We start from the raw sequence: 14,281 nt of genomic DNA, 5'->3' as shown, positions 1-14,281 counted from the left end.
AAACCAAAGTGGAATTGTTGGAATACACGTACATAATAATATAGCACGCCATAACAGCTCGCGCGATATTTTCGGCAATGCACCCCGACCTTTCGGGGCACCGTAGACCCCGTCCTCCTTTTCTGTGCACCAATGTTCACCCCTAGATCGATGGAGTGATTAATGAAGATCAATTTGGTCCATTTTCAAGACATAAAAAGGTGATTTCGATTAGCGGCGAATTGATTACCAAACCAAAGTGGAATTGTTGGAATACACGTATATAATACATAGCATTTTCGTCCATGCACCCCCTACCTTTCGGGGCATCGTAGACCCCGTCCCCCTTTCCTGTGCACCAATGTTCACCCCTAAATCGATGGAATGACTAATAAAGATCAATTTCGCTGATTTTCAAGACATAAAAAGGTGATTTCGATTAGCGGCGAATTTATTACCAGCCCCCGGCCACCAAAGTGGAATAGTTGGAATACACGTACATAATAATATAGCACGCCATAACAGCTCGCGCGGTATTTTCGGCAATGCACCCCGACCTTTCAGGGCACCGTAGACCCCGTCCTCCTTTTCTGTGCACCAATGTTCACCCCTAGATCGATGGAGTGATTAATGAAGATCAATTTGGTCCATTTTCAAGACATAAAAAGGTGATTTCGATTAGCTGCGAATTTATTACCAAACCAAAGTGGAATTGTTGGAATACACGTATATAATACATAGCATTTTCGTCCATGCACCCCCTACCTTTCGGGGCATCGTAGACCCCGTCCCCCTTTCCTGTGCACCAATGTTCACCCCTAAATCGATGGAATGACTAATAAAGATCAATTTCGCTGATTTTCAAGACATAAAAAGGTGATTTCGATTAGCGGCGAATTTATTACCAGCCCCCGGCCACCAAAGTGGAATAGTTGGAATACACGTACATAATAATATAGCACGCCATAACAGCTCGCGCGATATTTTCGGCAATGCACCCCGACCTTTCGGGGCACCGTAGACCCCGTCCTCCTTTTCTGTGCACCAATGTTCACCCCTAGATCGATGGAGTGATTAATGAAGATCAATTTGGTCCATTTTCAAGACATAAAAAGGTGATTTCGATTAGCGGCGAATTTATTACCAAACCAAAGTGGAATTGTTGGAATACACGTATATAATACATAGCATTTTCGTCCATGCACCCCCTACCTTTCGGGGCATCGTAGACCCCGTCCCCCTTTCCTGTGCACCAATGTTCACCCCTAAATCGATGAAATGACTAATAAAGATCAATTTCGCTGATTTTCAAGACATAAAAAGGTGATTTCGATTAGCGGCGAATTTATTACCAGCCCCCGGCCACCAAAGTGGAATAGTTGGAATACACGTACATAATAATATAGCACGCCATAACAGCTCGCGCGATATTTTCGGCAATGCACTTCGACCTTTCGGGGCACGTGTAGACCCCGTCCTCCTTTTCTGTGCACCAATGTTCACCCCTAGATCGATGGAGTGATTAATGAAGATCAATTTGGTCCATTTTCAAGACATAAAAAGGTGATTTCGATTAGCGGCGAATTTATTAATAAACCAAAGTGGAATTGTTGGAATACACGTACATAATAATATAGCACGCCATAACAGCTCGCGCGATATTTTCGGCAATGCACCCCGACCTTTCGGGGCACCGTAGACCCCGTCCTCCTTTTCTGTGCACCAATGTTCACCCCTAGATCGATGGAGTGATTAATGAAGATCAATTTGGTCCATTTTCAAGACATAAAAAGGTGATTTCGATTAGCGGCGAATTTATTACCAAACCAAAGTGGAATTGTTGGAATACACGTATATAATACATAGCATTTTCGTCCATGCACCCCCTACCTTTCGGGGCATCGTAGACCCCGTCCCCCTTTCCTGTGCACCAATGTTCACCCCTAAATCGATGGAATGACTAATAAAGATCAATTTCGCTGATTTTCAAGACATAAAAAGGTGATTTCGATTAGCGGCGAATTTATTACCAGCCCCCGGCCACCAAAGTGGAATAGTTGGAATACACGTACATAATAATATAGCACGCCATAACAGCTCGCGCGATATTTTCGGCAATGCACCTCGACCTTTCGGGGCACGTGTAGACCCCGTCCTCCTTTTCTGTGCACCAATGTTCACCCCTAGATCGATGGAGTGATTAATGAAGATCAATTTGGTCCATTTTCAAGACATAAAAAGGTGATTTCGATTAGCGGCGAATTTATTACCAAACCAAAGTGGAATTGTTGGAATACACGTATATAATACATAGCATTTTCGTCCATGCACCCCCTACCTTTCGGGGCATCGTAGACCCCGTCCCCCTTTCCTGTGCACCAATGTTCACCCCTAAATCGATGGAATGACTAATAAAGATCAATTTCGCTGATTTTCAAGACATAAAAAGGTGATTTCGATTAGCGGCGAATTTATTACCAGCCCCCGGCCACCAAAGTGGAATAGTTGGAATACACGTACATAATAATATAGCACGCCATAACAGCTCGCGCGATATTTTCGGCAATGCACCCCGACCTTTCGGGGCACGTGTAGACCCCGTCCTCCTTTTCTGTGCACCAATGTTCACCCCTAGATCGATGGAGTGATTAATGAAGATCAATTTGGTCCATTTTCAAGACATAAAAAGGTGATTTCGATTAGCGGCGAATTTATTAATAAACCAAAGTGGAATTGTTGGAATACACGTACATAATAATATAGCACGCCATAACAGCTCGCGCGATATTTTCGGCAATGCACCCCGACCTTTCGGGGCACCGTAGACCCCGTCCTCCTTTTCTGTGCACCAATGTTCACCCCTAGATCGATGGAGTGATTAATGAAGATCAATTTGGTCCATTTTCAAGACATAAAAAGGTGATTTCGATTAGCGGCGAATTTATTACCAAACCAAAGTGGAATTGTTGGAATACACGTATATAATACATAGCATTTTCGTCCATGCACCCCCTACCTTTCGGGGCATCGTAGACCCCGTCCCCCTTTCCTGTGCACCAATGTTCACCCCTAAATCGATGGAATGACTAATAAAGATCAATTTCGCTGATTTTCAAGACATAAAAAGGTGATTTCGATTAGCGGCGAATTTATTACCAGCCCCCGGCCACCAAAGTGGAATAGTTGGAATACACGTACATAATAATATAGCACGCCATAACAGCTCGCGCGATATTTTCGGCAGTGCACCTCGACCTTTCGGGGCACGTGTAGACCCCGTCCTCCTTTTCTGTGCACCAATGTTCACCCCTAGATCGATGGAGTGATTAATGAAGATCAATTTGGTCCATTTTCAAGACATAAAAAGGTGATTTCGATTAGCGGCGAATTTATTACCAAACCAAAGTGGAATTGTTGGAATACACGTATATAATACATAGCATTTTCGTCCATGCACCCCCTACCTTTCGGGGCATCGTAGACCCCGTCCCCCTTTCCTGTGCACCAATGTTCACCCCTAAATCGATGGAATGACTAATAAAGATCAATTTCGCTGATTTTCAAGACATAAAAAGGTGATTTCGATTAGCGGCGAATTTATTACCAGCCCCCGGCCACCAAAGTGGAATAGTTGGAATACACGTACATAATAATATAGCACGCCATAACAGCTCGCGCGATATTTTCGGCAATGCACCCCGACCTTTCGGTGCACCTTAGACCCCGTCCTCCTTTTCTGTGCACAAATGTTCACCCCTAGATCGATGGAGTGATTAATGAAGATCAATTTGGTCCATTTTCAAGACATAAAAAGGTGATTTCGATTAGCGGCGAATTGATTACCAAACCAAAGTGGAATTGTTGGAATACACGTATATAATACATAGCATTTTCGTCCATGCACCCCCTACCTTTCGGGGCATCGTAGACCCCGTCCCCCTTTCCTGTGCACCAATGTTCACCCCTAAATCGATGGAATGACTAATAAAGATCAATTTCGCTGATTTTCAAGACATAAAAAGGTGATTTCGATTAGCGGCAAATTTATTACCAGCCCCCGGCCACCAATTGGAATAGTTGGAATACACGTACATAATAATATAGCACGCCATAACAGCTCGCGCGATATTTTCGGCAACCCAGGTCAAAAAACCAGTTAAGGACCAGTTAATCCAACTGGTACTGGTACCAGTTGATTCCAGTTAGCGAACTGGATTCAATATGGAAATTGGAATACTGGAATCAACTGGAATCCAGTTGACAAATTGTAACTGGTACCAGTTGGAAATACCAGTTGGCAACTGGTCCTAACTGGTACCAGTTAGCAACTGGTACCAGTTGACAACTGGTCCTAACTGGTACCAGTTAGGACCAGTTGGAAACATGAGTTGTCAACTGGTGCCAGTTAAAACCAGTTGGAAACACCAATTGTAAACTGGTGCCAGTTAGGACCAGTTGGAAACATGAGTTGTCAACTGGTGCCAGTTAAAACCAGTTGGAAACACAAATTGTCAACTGGTGCCAGTTAGGACCATTTTGAAACATGAGGTGTCAACTGGTGCCAGTTAAAACCAGTTGGAAACACCAATTGTCAACTGGTGCCAGTTAGGACCAGTTGGAAACATGAGTTGTCAACTGGTGCCAGTTAAAACCAGTTGGAAACACCAGTTGTCAACTGGTGCCAGTTAGAACAAGTTGGAAGCACCAGTTAGGACCAGTTGGAAACATAAATTGTCAAGTGGTACCAGTTAGAAACACCCTGCAATGTATAGCATAAACAAAAAATGAATCATGTGGATATGTACATTCCCGATCTTTTACTCTTCTCGTATAATCACTCCTTCGTTTTCCTTGCGCACACACACATTAGAATATTGGTACCAACACCCCCCCCCCTCTCAGGCGGTTATTTCAATTATAAATTATCTTCAATTATCTTTACATTGAATGTCCACTCCTGTTATAACAATGTGCAAGGACAAGTGAAATAATTATCCTTGCACATAGGACTGATGAAATGAATCAAGGTAAATTTGTAGCATTGTATTGAAACCTTGTTAATTTCCACATGCACAATATAACAGGATTGGACTGTAAACTTGCTCTGGTAAATCAATCCCTCAGTCTCTTGAAATCTGTACCAAAAAACATCAGAGAATGACAAAAGTCACAAAAAAAATCTATATGGTATTAAAACTAGGAATTTAATGAAAGAAAATTATGTTACAAACTGTAACATGCTGTGTATAATTCTTGTATTATGTGTCAACAAAGATCATTAACTTACACAGTAAATATGTAGTCAATCCAATTTTTACATGCTAGCTTGGAGACAAAATTTGAATATAATGCATCTAAGCATTTACCTTCAATAAATAATATGTACTATTTTTAAAGGAATGATAAAGGAGTCTTTTTTTAATTATTATTTATTGAGATCTTGGGGCCCTCACTGGCTCTGAAGAGGAAACGTGAAACAGGTACCTTCCTTTCCTGTAGTGGCACTTGATCTTTGCTGGTAGATGCGATGTATCTGAAGATTAGAAGAAAAAAACCAATGGAATGAAAAATAATAAGTACAGTGAATACCGTAATACAAAATTTCAGTGGTGTAAAATTATATCTGCACATAAAGAATATACATGGGATAGTGAAACTTCTCTAAGTTTCATATTTCAATGATTCAATTATAAATGATAGACAGCACATCATCATTTTTATTACAACATGTATAGTAAGTTCACATGGTCTTGGGAATACTTCTGAAATTGACATCGCAGAGATGAAATTGCCTCGACCTTATACCTATACATTTATTTTAATAATAAAGACTTAGACTATGTATGTTTGCATATATGTATCTAGGAGTCTATGTTGCACATTATCTGCTAACATCTGATGGGTATTTCATGATTGTCAGTGCCGACTATTTCAGTGAAATCATTGCTTTTGATTGGCTGAGAAGCACTGGCCTCTGACTGTTACTATGGTAACTGTCGGAAAAAGACAACTTGTTAATGCTGACAACTTTCAAAAAGCAGTTCCCAGAACATGTTTAAAAACGCAAGACAAAGCAAAAAAAAAAATGAAATACAAAATTTTATCCGAGGAATAAAGGGATGGTCCGGGCCGAAAATATTTACATCTAAATAATACTTGAGTAAAATTCACAGAGCAAAATGATGAAAATTTCATCAAAATGGGATAACAAGAAGTTATTGAATTTTAAAGTTTATCAATATTTTGTGAAAACAGTTGTATGCACTTCGTCATGAATATTCATTAGGTGGGCTGATGTCACATCTCCACTTTCCTTTTTTTTATGTTACTAGATGAAATCATAAATGTTTGATTTTTTCATACACGTGTAAATGATGCGTCTCCATTGTAATGAAATAAGTTGCGTCAATAACTAATGCACCTAATCAGTTGTCAATCCAATTGTCAATAGTTCTTGGTTAAAAATATCTTAATAAACCTAATCTCATATAATAAAATACAAAAGGGCAATTGGGATATGACATCATCAGCCAACCTAATGAATATTCATAAAGACATGCCTAGAACTATTTCACCGGAATAATGCAAATCTTTAAAATTCAAAACCTTAATTAGTTATCAAATTTTGATCAAGTTTTCAGCATTTTGCTCTGTGAATTTTACTCTATTTATTGAGATATGTTTCCAGCCTGGACCATCCCTTTAATTCTACTTCTACGGTACCCCCACACATACTGGTAAGTCAGAGGTAAAAAACAACGAGAACCAATTTAATTTCAAAGATAAAAAAATACTTCAGCCTCCAGATTTAAGAAAAAATTCAGGAAATGTTATTTTAGTTCAGACTAATTGTGCACGTTTCATTTCGGAGGTCAATCTGAAATTATACTTCCAGTTCCAAATTCACACCATTTGGTTATGCAAAAGCATTAATTAAAATTGATGGGCATGGGCCCATGTCACTGGCTAGCCTAGAGGACTCCATGAAGATAATTTTATCATTTTTACATTGTATTTTCATCACGGAGCCTAGACAAGCCTCCTATAAGGTTGCTCGTACAACTGTGTAAACAAAGATAAGATTTCCCTCGGAAATCAACCTTTCCCATAATGATTTTTGGGCAAACATTAAATTTTTACATTTTGTAAGCCTTGATACTCTAAATGTGTACAAAGGCTTTAAAAAAAATTAATTGTAAAATGTACAAATTGGAAATTTTCTTACAAAAAGGATCACTTGCTTGCAGATCTAGTCCTCACTGCCTCTGAAGAGTTCACGTGCGACAGGTACATTCCTTTCCTCTACTGGCACACATTCTTTGCTGGTAGATGCGATGTATCTGAGGAATTTTTTTCAAAAACAATGGAGAGAAAAATAATCAGTACAGTGAACAGTGAATAAAAATATGTCTATATTACAGTGAATAGCAATACATGTCTACACCTATTAAAGGCGGGCAAGGGTTACTACAGAGTGTTGTAAAATTCCATTTGCACATTAAGAAAAATACATGGGATTGTGAATCAATGATTCAACTATAATGATAAACTGCACATCATCATATTTATTTAAAAAATGAGTAAGTTCACTTGGTCTTGGGAATACTTCTGAAATCGATGTCGCAGAGATCAGTCCTTCATGTTTATAATTCCATGGAGCTCAATAAATGGCTCTCCTTATGCCTCCGAATTTGCTTTCCTAGACACACTCAATTTTATAAAATGCTCAATTGTTGTAGATTGTTATTAAAATTGTAAATGCAACAGCTGTGTAGCTATTAATTAATCTGTGGTGAAACTAGGCTTGGGTCATGTACAAAAATATCGCGCTCCTCAAAAAAAAATTATAAGTAGGGTGTCCGAACTCATATTAGGCCTAAAAAAAGTGCTAGAATTTCATATTTTACATCTTTAAAACCATTAAATCACCATCTCTTTTCCATAATTCTCATAATAGAAGATACACAAAGACCCCAAAAGAAAACTTGACATCTGAATTACCTAACTTACAGCCTCCTCATATGGAGGGCAGCAACGAAGTATTCAGATCTCTACTCCTGGCGGTTCTGAGCTGGGCCTTCTTCTGGAAACTACCGGTACCCCAGGTCATGTTCACTGACTTCATCTCCTCCTCGAGGCTCAGTATGACTCCAGGTGGTTTTGGGTCTCCCTCTCTCCTGAAATAAGTGATAAACAGCTATTCATGAAAAAATCAGACTCTTAAAATGGTGGAAAAAATAATGAATTTCGATTTTCGGCATTTCAAAATCTCATCAAAATCCTCAAATCGTGTGTAAAGTGATTGGTGCGCAGACACGAGGCGCTGGCCACTATCATAATGTTAAATCTGAAATTGAAAATCATTCATAACTGGCTGAGTCTCAGATTTTTTCCAAGACCAAGAAAATCAGTTTCACATTCGATCACATATCTCTCTCATTTACTTATAACAATATATGGAACAATATCAATTGAAAGATTTTGTGAAATAAAAAGAAATGTTAAATCTTAACACAAATCGTAAGGTCAATATGATGTATGTGCGCAGACTTGCACCGGCATGGCAGCCACACATCCACGCCCGGCTAGTCGCGGCCGGCAGGCAGCGCTGAGGGGCAGTAACAGGATGTCCTGACGAACTCTAACGTTACAGCTAGCCCCGCAGCTAGCTGCGAGCCGCGCCATTTAACAAACTACGAAAAGAAAATCATAGAAAATTGTTAACTTACCTGTAGAGCCTACTGCGAATGTCTTAGCTTTCAAGTCATTGTCCAAATCTGGTCCGTGTGATTTCAGTGGTTGAATTATTATTAAAACGGCCTTCTTTACCCTTCTTTATCGCACTAGCACTCGATAAAAGTGCGGTGCAAATTAACGGCGCGGCGAAGATGGCTCTTTCAAATTCAAATTAGATTGGCGGTTTGCGTTTGGCGGCGCTGGTTAATTTGCATAATTATACGGACGATACGATCAGTGGCACTCAGTGCGCATGCACAGGCCCGCCCGCGCCCGGTGATTGAAGGAAGATCTGCTGAGTCAGGAATAATGAAGGGGGGGGGGGTCTAAAGCAAGAAAGAAGTTTTAAAATAGATATACGAACTTCTTAACATAAAAATGTCTTCTTGTTTGGTTTTGGTTGGCAACCAGTCAAGAAATGACGATTTTTGCCTCTGCTTTTGGAGCTTTTTTTTTTCTTTGAAAGTTTAAGAATGAATTAGCTTAATATTTGTTCTTTATTTCTATTTTATTTATTTTCTTTTTCTTTGAAAGATAAAGATAGCCTTGCTTAACATGGCAAGGTTGTAAACTAGCAATAAATATGCGCGTTATAAATAGAAAAAAATAGCTATTCTATTCACCTTCAAAAATATTTTTAAAATATCAGTGAGTTAAAAAAAGAAAAATACATTAATTTTTGTATGATTTGTAAAAATAGTGTAAAATAGTCCTCTTTAACTTAAATTAGAAAAAAGGGATTAAATAGGAAGAAATTTTTTTCTCGCAACAAATATCTAGGATAACAATTTTTTTAATGTAAACTAGAAAATTTCACTGAGAATAACATGTTTCGATTTAAGTTATATGGTAATATCGAACCACATACTTTAATGAAACTTTTCAAGGTGGAAATATTAAAATTAACATAAAGAATAATTAAGTTAGTTATTATGTAGATATTTTTTTCCTCTTATCCTCAATCGAGCTGTGTATAGGATGGATAAATGCATGGCATTTATTGTGGTAAAAGGCTGAATTACATGAATTTGTACAGAGCAAAATTTCAGTAAACAAATAAGCAACAAAAAAATAACAAAGTATACTAATGTATAATATTGGAAAGGGGATACAAAAAGAAAAGTATACAGGGAGGGGGGGGGGAGTAATGTCAAAAGCAGGAACGGACAAATGTTGGGAGTAGGCTAAATGTATATACCTTTAACATAATGAACATTTTCACATAAATATATATTTAACCAATGTTGAATGAATAACAATACATGTAGATTAAAGAGTGGATTGTATGAAATAATACTTGCTTTTTTTAAGAAAAGTAACGCTTTGTTGATGGTAACAATAATAATAGTTATAGGAAACACATTCATGAATGATAATCATAGTGAATTATCTCAAAAGGAATTAAAAACAAAGATAAGAGGACTTTGAAGTAATATGATCTGTACAAAAAATATAAATATTAATGTAAAGTGGGTTACAGCTATATTGAGCCAGTGACTTGTCGGATAAGAAATTTGAATGATTACTGCAGATATCAACAATTACAAAAATATTTCAAAAGTCAGTTACAGTTTAAGAGAAGCGACAAATAAAACAACAAAGGTATGAAAACATAGTTCTTATATAATATATATATATATATATATATATATATATAAACTCTGTTGGAAATAAGTACAATGCATTACCACTATGCCTCTTATATACATATATATATATATGTATGTATATACGGGTTCTTACTAGAATCAACTGGTAAGTCCTATTGGTTCTAACTGGTATCATTTGGTTTGATATTCCAGTATGGTTAATGGGTTTCAAGTGGGTTATGGGTGGCCTATGGGTTTCAACTGGTATAATCTGTTCCAGTTTGGTTTATGGGTTTTAACTGAAATCAGCTGGTAGATATATACTGGTAATGCCTATTGGTTCTAACTGGTATCAATTGGTTTGATATTCCAGTATGGTAAATGGGTTTCAAGTGGGTTATGGGAGGTCTATGGGTTCCAACTGGTAAAATATGTCCCAGTTTAATTGATTTATGGGTTTTAACTGGAATCAACTGGTAGTATACCAGTAATGTATGTTGATTTTAACTGGTATCAATTAGTTTGATATTCCAGTATGGTTAATGGGTTTCAAGTGGGTTATGGGAGGTCTACGGGTTCCAACTGGTAAAATATGTTCCAGTTTGGTTTATGGGTTTTAACTGGAATCAACTGGTAGTATACCAGTAATGTATGCTGGTTTAACTGGTATCAATTGGTTTGAAATTCCAGTATGGTTAATGGGTTTCAAGTGGGTTATGGGAGGTCTATGGGTTCCAACTGGTATAATCTGCTCCAGTATGGTTTATGGCTTTTAACTGGAATCAGCTGGTAGATATGCCAGTAATGCCTATATTGGTTCTAACTGGTATCCATTGGTTTGATATTCCAGTATGGTTAATGGGTTTCAAGTGGGGTTATGGGAGGTCTATGGGTTCCAACTGGAACACTCTGATCCAGTTTGGTTTATGGGTTTTAACTGGAATCAACTGGTAGGTATACCAGTAATGCATGTTGGTTCTAACTGGTATCAATTGGTTTAATGATATACCAGTATGGTTTATGGGTTTAAGGTGGCATTAACTGGTATATTCACCTATTGGGTTTCTATGGGTTCCAACTGGCATCAAATGGTCCAGTTTGGCTAATGGGTTTTAAACTGGAATCTATTGGTAGATAAACCAGAAAGGCCTATTGGTTTTAACTGGTATTAACTGGTGTACTAATTTATACCAGTATAGTTAATTGGTTTCAACTGGAATAAACTTGTATGTTTTCAGCATGTCCAGTTGGGACAATGGGTTTCAACTGGAATATACTGGCATGGTGGGAGTTTACCAGTTGTGCCAATTGGTTTCAACTGGTACCAGTTGACTCCAGTTGAAACCAGTTAAAATTTCAACTGGTTTCAACTGTTTTTTTTTACCTGGGAATGCACCCCGACCTTTCGGGGCACCGTAGACCCCGTCCTCCTTTTCTGTGCACCAATGTTCACCCCTAGATCGATGGAGTGATTAATGAAGATCAATTTGGTCCATTTTCAAGACATAAAAAGGTGATTTCGATTAGCGGCGAATTTATTACCAAACCAAAGTGGAATTGTTGGAATACACGTATATAATACATAGCATTTTCGTCCATGCACCCCCTACCTTTCGGGGCATCGTAGACCCCGTCCCCCTTTCCTGTGCACCAATGTTCACCCCTAAATCGATGGAATGACTAATAAAGATCAATTTCGCTGATTTTCAAGACATAAAAAGGTGATTTCGATTAGCGGCGAATTTATTACCAGCCCCCGGCCACCAAAGTGGAATAGTTGGAATACACGTACATAATAATATAGCACGCCATAACAGCTCGCGCGATATTTTCGGCAATGCAGCCCGACCTTTCGGGGCACCGTAGACCCCGTCCTCCTTTTCTGTGCACCAATGTTCACCCCTAGATCGATGGAGTGATTAATGAAGATCAATTTGGTCCATTTTCAAGACATAAAAAGGTGATTTCGATTAGCGGCGAATTGATTACCAAACCAAAGTGGAATTGTTGGAATACACGTATATAATACATAGCATTTTCGTCCATGCACCCCATACCTTTCGGGGCAACGTAGACCCCGTCCCCCTTTCCTGTGCACCAATGTTCACCCCTAAATCGATGGAATGACTAATAAAGATCAATTTCGCTGATTTTCAAGACATAAAAAGGTGATTTCGATTAGCGGCGAATTTATTACCAGCCCCCGGCCACCAAAGTGGAATAGTTGGAATCACGTACATAATAATATAGCACGCCATAACAGCTCGCGCGATATTTTCGGCAATGCACCCCGACCTTTCGGGGCACGTGTAGACCCCGTCCTCCTTTTCTGTGCACCAATGTACACCCCTAGATCGATGGAGTGATTAATGAAGATCAATTTGGTCCATTTTCAAGACATAAAAAGGTGATTTCGATTAGCGGCGAATTTATTACCAAACCAAAGTGGAATTGTTGGAATACACGTATATAATACATAGCATTTTCGTCCATGCACCCCCTACCTTTCGGGGCATCGTAGACCCCGTCCCCCTTTCCTGTGCACCAATGTTCACCCCTAAATCGATGGAATGACTAATAAAGATCAATTTCGCTGATTTTCAAGACATAAAAAGGTGATTTCGATTAGCGGCGAATTTATTACCAGCCCCCGGCCACCAAAGTGGAATAGTTGGAATACACGTACATAATAATATAGCACGCCATAACAGCTCGCGCGATATTTTCGGCAATGCACCCCGACCTTTCGGGGCACCGTAGACCCCGTCCTCCTTTTCTGTGCACCAATGTTCACCCCTAGATCGATGGAGTGATTAATGAAGATCAATTTGGTCCATTTTCAAGACATAAAAAGGTGATTTCGATTAGCGGCGAATTGATTACCAAACCAAAGTGGAATTGTTGGAATACACGTATATAATACATAGCATTTTCGTCCATGCACCCCCTACCTTTCGGGGCATCGTAGACCCCGTCCCCCTTTCCTGTGCACCAATGTTCACCCCTAAATCGATGGAATGACTAATAAAGATCAATTTCGCTGATTTTCAAGACATAAAAAGGTGATTTCGATTAGCGGCGAATTTATTACCAGCCCCCGGCCACCAAAGTGGAATAGTTGGAATACACGTACATAATAATATAGCACGCCATAACAGCTCGCGCGATATTTTCGGCAATGCACCCCGACCTTTCGGGGCACCGTAGACCCCGTCCTCCTTTTCTGTGCACCAATGTTCACCCCTAGATCGATGGAGTGATTAATGAAGATCAATTTGGTCCATTTTCAAGACATAAAAAGGTGATTTCGATTAGCGGCGAATTTATTACCAAACCAAAGTGGAATTGTTGGAATACACGTATATAATACATAGCATTTTCGTCCATGCACCCCCTACCTTTCGGGGCAACGTAGACCCCGTCCCCCTTTCCTGTGCACCAATGTTCACCCCTAAATCGATGGAATGACTAATAAAGATCAATTTCGCTGATTTTCAAGACATAAAAAGGTGATTTCGATTAGCGACGAATTTATTACCAGCCCCCGGCCACCAAAGTGGAATAGTTGGAATACACGTACATAATAATATAGCACGCCATAACAGCTCGCGCGATATTTTCGGCAATGCACCCCGACCTTTCGGGGCACGTGTAGACCCCGTCCTCCTTTTCTGTGCACCAATGTTCACCCCTAGATCGATGGAGTGATTAATGAAGATCAATTTGGTCCATTTTCAAGACATAAAAAGGTGATTTCGATTAGCGGCGAATTTATTACCAAACCAAAGTGGAATTGTTGGAATACACGTATATAATACATAGCATTTTCGTCCATGCACCCCCTACCTTTCGGGGCATCGTAGACCCCGTCCCCCTTTCCTGTGCACCAATGTTCACCCCTAAATCGATGGAATGACTAATAAAGATCAATTTCGCTGATTTTCAAGACATAAAAAGGTGATTTCGATTAGCCGCGA

The 14,281-nt window shown here is 39.2% G+C and overlaps 1 long non-coding RNA gene across 1 annotated transcript; it reads right to left on the bottom strand.

Annotated features, from left to right (window-relative positions):
- Positions 1-5,172: 5,172 nt before the first annotated feature.
- On the bottom strand, positions 5,173-8,909 carry LOC129283958 (uncharacterized). Its single transcript, XR_010293530.1, has 4 exons — positions 8,709-8,909; positions 7,981-8,156; positions 7,205-7,319; positions 5,173-5,512 (listed from the first exon to the last, which is right to left on the bottom strand). It is a non-coding gene; the product is annotated as an uncharacterized LOC129283958 (long non-coding RNA).
- Between the last annotated feature and the right edge of the window lie 5,372 nt (positions 8,910-14,281).

Source organism: Lytechinus pictus, chromosome 5, assembly GCF_037042905.1.
Source record: "Lytechinus pictus isolate F3 Inbred chromosome 5, Lp3.0, whole genome shotgun sequence".
Classification (NCBI taxonomy): domain Eukaryota; kingdom Metazoa; phylum Echinodermata; class Echinoidea; order Temnopleuroida; family Toxopneustidae; genus Lytechinus; species Lytechinus pictus.
The sequence above is the reverse complement of the archived record's forward strand: the minus strand, read 5'-3'. Positions and strand labels throughout refer to the sequence as shown.